Source organism: Colobus angolensis, unplaced genomic scaffold, assembly GCF_000951035.1.
Source record: "Colobus angolensis palliatus isolate OR3802 unplaced genomic scaffold, Cang.pa_1.0 Scaffold30, whole genome shotgun sequence".
NCBI classification, from domain to species: Eukaryota; Metazoa; Chordata; class Mammalia; order Primates; family Cercopithecidae; genus Colobus; species Colobus angolensis.
This window is the reverse complement of record NW_012116266.1, coordinates 7,915,709-7,928,049: the sequence shown is the minus strand read 5'-3', so window position 1 is coordinate 7,928,049 and position 12,341 is coordinate 7,915,709. Positions and strand designations below refer to the sequence as shown.

At 41.7% G+C, this 12,341-nt stretch overlaps 1 protein-coding gene across 1 annotated transcript in view; it reads left to right on the top strand.

The window, feature by feature from the left end:
* The window catches only part of CASP8 (caspase 8, apoptosis-related cysteine peptidase), a 65,099-nt gene that overhangs the window by 14,500 nt on the left and 38,258 nt on the right, over positions 1-12,341 (top strand). The window lies entirely within an intron of this gene.

Genomic DNA, 12,341 nt, shown 5'->3' with positions numbered 1-12,341 from the left:
TGGGCTTGCCTTTGTGGGTAACCCGACCTTTCTCTCTGGCTGCCCTTAACATTTTTTCCTTCTTTTCAACTTTGGTGAATCTGACAATTATGTGTCTTGGAGTTGCTCTTCTCGAGGAGTGTCTTTGTGGCGTTCTCTGTATTTCCCGAATTTGAATGTTGGCCTGCCTTGCTAGGTTGTGGAAGTTCTCCTGTATAATACCCTGAAGAGTGTTTTCCAATTGGTTCCATTCTCCCCATCACTTTTAGGTACAGCAATCAGACGTAGATTTGGTCTTTTCACATAGTCCCATATTTCTTGAAGGCTTTGTTTGCTTCCTTTTACTTTTTTTCTCTAAATTTCTCTTCTTGCTTCATTTCATTCATTTGATCTTCAATCACTGATACACTTTCTTCCACTTGATCAAATCGGCTACTGAAGCTTGTGCATTTGTCACGTAGTTCTCGTGCCATGGTTTTCAGCTCCATCCAGTCATTTAAAGTCTTCTCTCTGCTGTTTATTCTAGTTAGCCATTCATCTAAACTTTTTTCAAGGTTTTTAGCTTCTTTGTGTTGTGTTCGAATAACCTCCTTTGGCTCAGAGAAGTTTGTTATTATCGATCGTGTGAAGCCTTCTTCTCTCAACCTGTCAAAGTCATTCTCCATCCAACTTTGTTTCGTTGCTGGTGGGAGATGTGTTCCTTTGGAGGAGAAGAGGCGCTCTGATTTTTAGAATTTTCAGCTTTTCTGCTCTGGTTTCTCCCCATCTTTGTGGTTTTATCTACCTTTGGTCTTTGATGATGGTGATATACAGATGGAGTTTTGGTGTGGATGTCTTTTCTGTTTGTTAGTTTTCCTTCTAATAGTCAGGACCCTCAGCTGCAGGTCTGTTGGAGTTTGCTGGAGTTCCACTCCAGACTCTGTTTGCCTGGGTGTCACCAGCAGAGGCTGCAGAACAGCAAATATTGCAGAATGGCAAATATTGCTTCCTGTTCCTCTGGAAGCTTCGTCTCAGAGGGGCACCTGGCCATATGAGGTATCAGTTGGCCCCTATTGGGAGATGTCACCGAGTTAGGCTTCTCGGGGATCAGGGACCCACTTGAGGAGTCAGTCTGTCCGTTCTCAGATCTCAAAATTCCATGCTGGGAGAACCACTACTCTCTTCAAAGCTGTCAGACAGGGACGTTTAAGTCTGCAGAAGTTTCTACTGCCTTTTGTTCAGCTATGCCCTGCCCCCAGAGGTGGAGTCTACAGAGGCAGGCAGGCCTCCTTGAGCTGTGGTGGGCTCCACCCATTTTGAGCTTCCTGGCCGCTTTGTTTACCTACTCAATCCTCAGCAATGGCGGACACTCCCCGCCAGCCTTGCAGTTCGATCTCAGACTGCTGTGCTAGCAGTGAGCAAGGCTCCATGGGTGTGGGACCCTCTGAGCCAGGTGCGGGATATAATGTCCTAGTGTGCTCTTTGCTAAGACCCTCGGAAAAGTGCAGTATTAGGGTGGGAGTGTCCCGATTTTCCAGGTGCCATCTGTCATGGCTTCCCTTGTCTAGCAAAGGGAATTCCCCAACCCCTTGTGCTTCCCAGGTGAGGCGATCCTGCCCTGCTTTGGCTCACGCTCTGTGGACTGCACCCACTGTCCGACAAGACCCAGTGAGATGAACCTGGTACCTCAGTTGGAAATGCAGAAATCACCCATCTTCTGCATTGCTCATGCTGGGAGTTGTAGACTGGAGCTGTTCCTATTTGGCCATCTTGGAACTTCACCAGCAGGAATCATTATGATAGTGACTTTATGAATGAGGAAAGAAAGGCACTAACATAATTGATTTTATGTTATTTAGGTCAAGATTTTATGTTATTTAGGTCAAAGTTAATTGTGTTGTTCAAATCTTGTATAACGCTACTGCTTGTCTGTCTTTCTTACCCATTATCAAGAAGGGAACATAAAAATCTTATACTATGACTGTGGATTGTCAATTTCTCATTTTAAATTCGTATCATTTTTCCTTTATGTCTGCCTTATGTGATATTAGTATAATGATATCAGTTGGTACATCTTTTTCCATCCTTATACTGTCAGTGTTTCGACGTTCTTATGCTTGAAATGTGTCTGCTGTAAGTGGTATGTTGTTCAGGTTTTTCTTTTATTTTAGAAAAATGTATTCTGGAAAGCACTTTTCTTATAATTATAGTATTTAGTCCATTTTCATTTAATGTAATTATCAATATAATTGGGCTAAAATCTACTATATTTCCAGTTGTTTTCTATTTGTGACATCAGTTCTCTTTACTTTCTTCATTTCTTTTAGATGGATTAAGTAATTTTAGAAAGTTCACTTTACCCCTTTATTAGCTTGTTAATTATATATGCTTTTAGTATTGTCTTAGTAATTGCACTTGAGTTGTACTGCCTAATAGTGCAGCCACGTGCTGTTTAAAACAGCTTTACTGAGATGTGATTGATATACAACAAATTACATATAAAGTATATAATTTGATAAATTTTGACATATGTACGACACATATATACAGTCATATAGACACACTCATATATATTCAAGTGCCATTTCAGTCAATGACAGACGACATATATGATGGTGGTCTCATAAAGTTATAATATTGTATTTTTACTGTACCCTTTCTATGTTTGGACATATTTAGATATGCAAATACTTACCATTGTGTTACAATTGCCTACAATATTCAATACAGTAACATGCTCTGTAGGTTTGCATCTTAGGAGTAATAGTCTAGGCCATATAGTCTAGGTGTGTAGTAGGCTATACTATCTAGGTTTTGCGTAAGTACATTCTATGATGTTGGCATAATGACGAAATCACCGATGATGCATTTCTCAGAACTTACACCCGTCATTAAGTGACATATGACTGTATGTATATGGGTGGAACTGTCACCGCAGACAGGATAGTGAACATATATATTACCTCAAAAATACTTCGTATGCCCTCTTGAATCCTGTCCTCCTGCCCTTTCCCGCCTCTGCTCCTTTTAGGCATTTAGTTCTGTAAATTTTCCGTAGCCTTGCTTTAGCAGCATTTTGATATTTTGTTTTGATTTTAATTTAATTCAATACTACATAATTTACTTTTGATTTATATTTTTTGACCCATGGATTATTTAGAGTTGTGTTATTTCATTTCCAAATATTTGGGGATTTTGCAGATATGTTTCTGTTGTCCAGGCCAATAACAAATTCCTGACTCCATGAAGTCAAAGATCTGACTTCCCGGGGGAGAGTTATGCCCAAGAACCATCGGTATTTTATGTTAATGGTCATTGCCAGAGTGAATCCCACAGTGTTTGTGATAAACCCTAATAAACCCACCAGAGGGCAGCAAGCCAACATGAAAATTCTACTAAAAAGTCTCTTTTTTCAGAGACAGAGTTTGGCTCTGTCGCCCAGGCTGGAGTGCAGTGGTGTGACTTTGGCTCACTGCACCCTTGCCCCACTGTAGACTCAACCTCCCAGGCTCAAGTGATTCTCCCACCTCAGCTCCCCATTCCGGAGTAGCTGGACTAAAGGTGTGCACCACCACACCTGGTTAATTTTTGCACTTTTTGTAGAGATGGAGTTTCATCATGTTTCCCAGGCTTGTCTTGAACTCCTGCGCTCAAGCTATCCGACTGCCTCGGCTGTCCAAAGTGCTGAGATGACAGACGTGAGCCACTGTGCCTGGTCAGACAGAAGTTTTCAAGTAAAGAATACATTTAGCTGAAAAGCAGTGCCAAGTTATTTCTATCCTCACCCCTCTGAATTCAATCTTCATAGTCTCTGATTCTCTGTCATATTATTAACCATTTGGAGTCTTTTCAGTGTGTCTGTGTTTGTTCCTTTTCCCCAGTATGACCCTTTTCTCTCTCTCTCTCTCTCTCTCTTTTTTTTTTGACAGAGTTTTGCTCTGTCACCCAGGCTGGAGTGCAGTGGCGCGTTCTTGGCTCACTGCAACCTCCACCTCCCAGGTTCAAAAGATTCTCCCATCTCAGCCTCCTGAGTAGTTGGGATTACAGGCGCCTGCCACCATGCCCAGCTAATTTTTGTATTTTCAGTAGAGATGGGGTTTCAACACGTTGGCCAGGCTGGGCTCAAACTTTTGACCTCAAGTGATCTGCCTGCCTCGGCTTCCCAAAGTGCTGGGATTATAGGCATGAACCACCTTGTCCAGACCCTTTTCTTTATCTTTATGAAAACATCTCTCCAGCAGATCTTCAGAGGAAAAAAAAAAAAAAAGAAAGAAAAAGAAAAAGAAAAGAAAGCATCCAGCAAGGTCCTGGAGGAAAAATAGAAAATTAGAAGACTGGAGTGAGTCATGTTGATTTTCTGATGTAAAATTTGTGTTGAAACCTTACATAAATACTGAAGAATTCACAAGTTGTAAATGTACAGCTTGGTGAATCATTTTGATACCCAGACAGTTTTTTTTCCCACTTGCACACACTCCCTGCAAGAATGCATGCTGGTTTGTAAAGTCATTAATTTACTGGTGCATCAGTGGATGGCTCTGTGTCTTCTGGCTTTATCTTGGCCCAGAAAGACAGGAATTAACATTGAGCCTAGTAGTCTTTGATCTTTGTGCCAAAGCAGTCTGTGGGCCAGCTTTGTGTAGTGATCAAGCAGTAGGTTTAGATGTCAGGCATGACATGGGTTAAAAAGCCAGGCAGGGGAAAAATGGGAAGTGGCATTTTGCGATCTCATCAAACAACCTTGGTATAAACTTAGAAAACAACCTCTTGGCAAATGGAGAGCAGCTGTAGGTTTCTGACCGAATGTGCAAGAACGTGAAAGAGATATACTAGGTGGGAACAATCCGGGTGGACTTCCTGGAGGAAGTGGACAGTGTTGTGTGGATTCACACTTTGGAGATATCAAAGAGGAAAGAGTATTCCAAGCGGGGGTAACAAATAACAAGGGAGGCAAAAGAGAAAAGTATGACAGAACAACATGATGTTGTCAGGAAACTAAGGCTGAGCTGAAATCCAGATGACCCAAAGGAGCCTTGAGAAGGCTTGGGGCATCTTGTGGGGCAAGTGGGGAACTTGCTGTGTTTGAGAAAATATGCCTGGAATATATGGGATATCATTTAAATTTTCTAAAGGTTATCTACAAGAAAATTTCAGAGAATATTCGCTCCCACCTCAGCGTAGGAAACAATAAAACACTGAAACATTTATTTATTTATTTTTCTTGCTTTTTTTCTTTCTTTCTTTCCTTTCTTTTTCCTTTCTTTCCTTTCTTTTCTTTCTTTCTTTCTCTCTCTCTTTCTTTCTTTTTCTTTTTTTTTTTCTTGAGATGGAATCTACTCTCTCGCTCAGGCTGGAGTGCAGTGGCATAATTTCGGTTCACTGCAACCTCCACCTCCTGGGTTCAAGCAATTCTCCTGCCTCAGCCTCCTGAGTAGTTGGGACTATAGGCATTTGCCACTATGCCCGGCTAATTTTTTGTATTTTTATTAGAGATGGGGTTTCACCATGTTGACCAGACTGGTTTCGAACTCCTGGCCTCAAATAATCCGCCTACCTTGAGCTTCTAAAGTGCTGGGATTACAGGTGTGAGCCACTGCACCCAGTCTTTTCCTTACTTCTTAAAAATGTATTTGTCTTCCACTATTGGATATCTTCATCTAATATCTAGTGTTTTTTTTTTTTTTTTGGTTGTTTTTGGCTGATTTGATTTTTACTTTTTGGTTAATAACAAACCTTTTAAGGAGTTATGTAGACACTTACCAGTTTACTTTTCTAATTTGTTTTCTCCTGGATTCTCAGTTACCTTGGATTGATTGTGCTTTGGGTTCATGTTGCTTTTTCTTAGTGGCTACTTCTTTCAGTTTCCTTCATCTCCTGTTTGGCAGTTTTCTCCCTTTTCAAGCAAGGAGCTCCTCCCTGTTGAGGCGTCACAGGTGGCAGGCAATCCTTACCCGGATCCTCCCAGAGCTTGCTCTCGGGAAGCTCACACTGCAGCGTGATTGTGAAATTTTTGATATTGTCCCTGGTGGCTTCTGATGCAAGCTGGGACAGCATTTGTCTGTTGATAAGTGAAACCAGGTTCTTGAGATCTGGCTCTCTTTTGCCCTTCTTTCTGATACCAGTAGTACTAAGCAAAGCAGCACTAAGAGGGACTTTCTTGCAATACACATCTGCAGTGAAAAAGAAGAAAGATCTCAAATAAACAGTCTAACTTTGTGCCTCAAGGAGAGGAGAAGAAGATGAAGAAGAAGAGGAAGAAGAGGAACTAAGCCCAAAATTAGTAGAAGGAAATACCAAAGATTAGAGTAGAAACTAAGAAAATACAGAATAGAAAAGCAATAGAAAAAAATCAACAAATTTTTTGAGAAGAACAACAAAAGAATTGGTTTTTTGAAAAGATAAACAAAATCAACGAATCCTGTTAGACTAAGTAAGAAAGAAGACTCAAATAAACAATATCAGAAATGAAAAAGGAGACATTACAACTGATGCCACAGAAATAAAAAGGATCATGAGGCTACAATGAATAATTCTATGCCAACAAACTGGATAATCTAGAAGAAATGAATAAATTCATAAAACCTTACAATCTACGATGACTAAATCATGAAGAAATACAATGTCTGAACAGACCTGTAACTAATGTGGAGGTTTAGTCAGTAATCAAAAACGTTCCCAAAACGAAGAAGTCCAGGACCAGATGGCTTCACAGGTGAATTCTTCCAAACATCTCAGGAAGAATTAATGCCAGTTCTTCTTAAACTATTTTTAAAAATTGAAGAAGAGGGCACACTTCCAAATTCATTTTATGCAGCCAACATTAACCCGACACCAACGCCAAACAAAGACACCACAAGAAAAGAAAACTGCAGGTTGATATCCTTTATGAATATATGAATATAGATATAAAAACTCATAACAAAATACTAGCAAATCAAATTCAACTGTGCATTTAAATAATCATACATCATGACCGAGTGGGATTTATCCCTAGGATGCAAGTATGGATCAATATGCAAAAATAAATCAATGTGAAATGACATATTAACAGGGTAAAGGATATAAAGATCACATGATCATCTCAATAGATGCAGAGAAAGCATTTGACAAAATTTAATACCCTTTCGTGATTAAAAAAAAAAACTTTCAACAAATTGGAAATAGAAGGAAAGAGTCTCAACATCATCAAGACCATATATAAGAAAATTTTCGCTATTGAGTATGATGTTAGATGTGAGCTTTTCATATATGGGATTCATAATATGTTTCAAATATATTACAAAGCTATAGTAATTGAAACAGCATGGGAATAGCATAAAGACAAACATGTTGGCCATCAGAAGAGAAGAGAGAGCTCAGAAATAAATCCATGCATATACAGTGCCTTAGTCCTGCTAAAACAGAATACCATAGACTGGCGACTTATAAAACACAGAAACTTATTTTTCACAGTTCTGGAGGCTAGGAAATTCAAGATCAAGTAGCTAGCAGATTTGCTATCTAGTGACAGCCTGCTTTTTAGTTCATAAATGGCCATCTTCTCCATGTGTCCTCATGGAATTAGGGTGATGGAGCGTGCTGGGATTTCTTTTATAAGACACTAGTCCCATTCATAAGTGCTCTACCTTCATGACCTAATCACCTCGCAAAGGTCCCACCTCCAAATACCAACACATTGGGGATTAGGTTTCAACATATGAGTTTTAGGAGAAACAAACATCAGTCTATTGCATATACTACCTAAAGCAATCTACAAATTTGGTGTGATCTCTATTAAAATCTCAATGGATTTTTTTTTTTAACAGAAAAAAACCTCTAAAGTATAAAAAGGCCCACAAATAGCTAAATCAGTTCTGAGGAAGAACAAAGCTAGAAGCACCATACTTCTTGATTTCTAAATATGTTATACTCCCATGGTCATAGCAGCACTATTTACAGTAGCCAAGATGTGCAAACAACCTAAATATCCATGGACACATGAAGGGGGAAGAAAACGTGGTATTCACATAAAATGGAATATTATTCAGCCTTATAAAAGAGGGAAATTCTATAATATGTGACAGCATGGATGAATCTTGAAGACGTTATGCTAAGTGAAATAAGCCAGTCACCTAAAGACAAATACTGTGTGATTCTACTTACATGTGGTATCTAAAGTAGTCAAATTTATAGAATCAAAGAGTGGAATGGTGGTTGCCAGGGGCTGGGGAGGGGGAAATGAGGAGTTGCCTGTCAACAAGCATAAAGTTTTAGTTAAGCAAGATGAGTAAGTTCTAGAGATCTGCTGCACAACATTGTACCTATAGTCAACAATACTGTATTGTACACTTAAAAATTTGCTAAGAGGGTAGATCTTGCTTAAATGTTCTTACTACAATAAAATATAATTGATAAAGCAATAGAAAAGGATTCCTATACATAAAAAGGTCAATACCTAATTTCCATTTAATTAAAAGCAATTAACAATTTACACACAAGAAAATTTCTGTTATTGAGGCAGCTATAGGATATAGAAGAAATTTCCCAACTCACTTTGCAAAGTGCACTAGTCTTGAATCCACATGCGTAATGTAAATAATTTACTTTTAAGAAACTGAAACAGAAAAATTCTATAATCATCTCAAAAGATCCTGACGTTTCTTTTTGATAATTTAATAACCCTTTCTGATTTTTATCAAATGCTAGGAAGCTAATAGGTAAGGAAAAGTCCCTAACTTGATAAAAATACCTACCAGAAACCCAAATCAAAAATCATACTAGGCTGGGCACGGTGGCTCAAGCCTGTAATCCCAGCACTTTGGGAGGCCGAGACGGGTGGATCACGAGGTCAGGAGATCGAGACCATCCTGGCTAACACTGTGAAACCCCGTCTCTATTAAAAAATACAAAAAACTAGCCGGGCAAGGTGGCGGGCGCCTGTAGTCCCAGCTACCTGGGAGGCTGAGGCAGGAGGCAGGAGAATGGCGTAAACCCGGGAGGCGGAGCTTGCAGTGAGCTGAGATCTGGCCACTGCACTCCAGCCCGGGCGACAGAGCGAGACTCCGTCTCAAAAAAAAAAAAAAAAAAAATCATACTAATTAGGAAATTTTGGAGAGCTTCTCATTAAACTCAGAAACATGATAATATCATTATTAATGTATTGTTCCACACTGTTTTGGAGGGCCTGGCCAATTGAACAAGTTAGGTGATTTGATAAGTTAGTTTAATATGCATAACAGCATGGCTGTCCCGAGGCATGCAGGAGGCGATGGGCTGAGTGCTGACTGCAGCTCCCTCAAGGACCTGCCACGCTTGGATTATGCACCAAGTCTGTTCAAGTCTGTTGAGGCAGTGAGGGGTCAGGGGGCAGCAATCCCCTGTTTGGCCCGCCAGGTGAAGCCTTTGTAATTGCCAGTGGCTGGGCCTGACAGATTACACATAGGATTTTGGCCTGGAGCCCAAATAATTCCTCAACTCCATCCTTTGATTTTTTCAGAGCCCAAGCGAGAAACATAGGCTACCCCATCACAGACCTGAATGGGTTGGATTCTGATGGTCTGTGTTAGGAGTCAGGTTATTAGTCTGCAGTTACAACGGACCATGGTCAGGATCAAGATCAGTCCTAGCAGGATGATCAAGCCTGCCTGCAATATAGAACACAACCATGAGCCCCAGGGTGACCATTTGTTCCCATAGCCAATTGGGTCTGCTTTAGAGAGACAGGCTTTTTTCCTAAGCCTGACAATGAACTGTTCTACTTTGCCAGTCTCACTGATCAAGATGCAGCATGAAGTGTTGCCAGTTGCATGAGCCTCTGTTTGGCCAGCAGTATGTCAAGGACTATGTACTTATTCAACACTAGTTAGGCCTGGGAATTGAGGCTTGCCCATTGTGCCTCCAAAGCTGAAACAGCAACGTTCATGACCTCAGTGAGGGTCAAAGACAGGTTGTGCGCAGTGTTTTCTAGTTAAATGACCCAACAGTGGGAATTGCCTGGAGTCCATCTTTTTTTTTTTTTTGAGACGGAGTTTCGCTCTGTCGCCCAGGCTGGAGTGCAATGGTGTTATCTTGGTTCACCTGCAACCTCCGCCTCCTGGGTTCAAGCGACTCTCCTGCCTCAGCGTCCTGAGTAGCTGGGATTACAGGCACTCACCACCACACCTGGCGAATTTTTGTATTTTTTTTAGTGGAGACGGAGTTTCACCATGTTGGCCAGGTTGGTCTTAAACTCCTGACCTCAAGCGATTCACCTGCTTCAGCTCCCAAAGTGGTGGGATTACAGGCGTGAGCCACTGCACCTGGCCAGGCATGCTTTTGGTAAAGGAAGTAACACTGCAAGGTAACACATATAGTGCTGAGAGTGTAAATGTCATAAATTATCACAGGGGTCAACCAGGCAGAAGTCCCTCCTCTTGGGCAAAATCCTTAAGTGGAATTGAAAAGTCCATGTAAGATGGGAGAAAGTGTCTCCACTACTGAGGCCATAATAGCCCTGATGGTGCATTCCAGTCCCCTTTTCCCAGATGTTCCAGTTGCCTTCAACTTGGGCAGGAGCAAGCTGACATCTCAGAATGCGTTCTGCTCCTACAATGTCAGAGTCCAGTCACAGCACTGCATTGTGTGCAGATTAATATGGTTGGGGTAGCTTAGGTACCAGAAAAATCCGTGTTTATAGAAATGTTTGTTTGCAGCATCCAGAGGCACAGGAACAAAATATTTATTTGTGGGGACACATCCAGCATTTTGTCAAACTCAGTGGGGGAACTGCCTGGGCAGGCATATCAATGAATTTAGTGACTTGGAAGTCACACAGTCTATTCTGGAGGAGAGGGAGAAGGAAGGTTAGATTCCCACTTCTCCCTCCTCTGTACCCTGGCTCATGGGTTCATAGGCGCTCAGGTCCTGTCAGTTGGGGGAATTTTCCCCACCCACTGTGACATGGGTGAGGGTAGCATCTTCCGACTATCCTCCAGGGAGGTGGGTTGTAATCTGGCCTGGATCCTCTGATGACTAAAAAAAAAAAACAGTTTCTCTTCTATACATTGATATTCATCCCTTGAAAATAACCAGGCAAAGCAACAAAGCCACTTTATGGAAAACGTTGAATTAGAAGCCTCAAGTTGATAGTGATTATTTTTTGCAGGCAAAAAAATCCATGCTCAGCACCAAAGGGATGACTGATGAAGAGGGTTACTGTCTCACATGCCTTGTTTTTTAATAGCTATTCTAATCTCTCACTTATCTGAGTCTTTAGAAAGGAATTGAAGGGGAAGGGGGACCCTTGTAGGGTTCCCCAGAGAGACTGAGGCTGTGTAATAGAAGGGAGCAGGTAGACAGTCTGATCAAATATGCAGTGCAAATGGACTGCCCCTTCGAGGAATTGCCACACCTGAACCCCAGACTGTTACCCTGAGATGCATAGTCCAGGCCGAGGTTCTTTTATTCCCTCCCGTCGGTCACTTAACCCTGTCCCTCAATTGTCTACTAAAACACTCAATCATCCCTGCCGCTTGGAGGTGATAGAGAGCATAGGGCGTCCATCATATATGCCCCATGCTTGGGCCCATTGATGTGTGGCTTGGGCCACAAATCTGGGGCCATTATCAGATGCATTCTATGCCTGGAAATCCACCATCTAAGATCTGAATTGTGTCACCGACTGATTGACCTGACCTCAAAAGGAGGTTATTTATTTATTTATTTATTTATTTTTGAGACAGAGTCTCACTCTGTTACCCAGCTTGGAGTGCAGTGGCTCCATCTCACTGCTACCTCCACCTGCCAGGTTCAAGTGATTCTTATGCCTCAGCCTCCCGAGTAGCTGGAATTACAGGCATGCACCACCACGTCTGGCTAATTTTTGTATTTTTAGTACAGACAGGGTTTCACCATGTTGGTAGCCTGGTCTTGAACTCCTAACTTCAAGTGATCTGCCCGCCTCGGCCTCCCAAAGTGTTGGGATTACAGGCATGAGCCACCGTGCCCGGCCATGAGGAGATTTAGTTGGACTTGATAACCATCCGGAGTATCACGAACAAAGCTAGAAATCTGAGTCTGGTTGCAACCTCATCATCTGCTGCTTCCACTTCCTCATCATAGACCCAGGGGAACACCACGGTAGCCTGCCACGGCTCCAGGTTTGGAGTGAGGCGTGGGTTCCAGGCAGCTCCTGCTGACCCTGCTGCTGCAGGCCAGGTCAGCTGTCCTTGCCCAGGCGTGAATCATGGGCATGTATCTCCCTGCTGAGTTTCCGCTTTGCTGCCATTTCCTGGCCCTTTGGCCAGAGAGAGCAGGCTTTTCTTTTTGTTGCTTTTCCTCATTTGTTCTTTTTTTTTTTTTTTTTTTTTTTTTTATAGGGTGTTTTGTTTTTTTTCTTCCACTAGACATGCTTTTTAGACAATCAC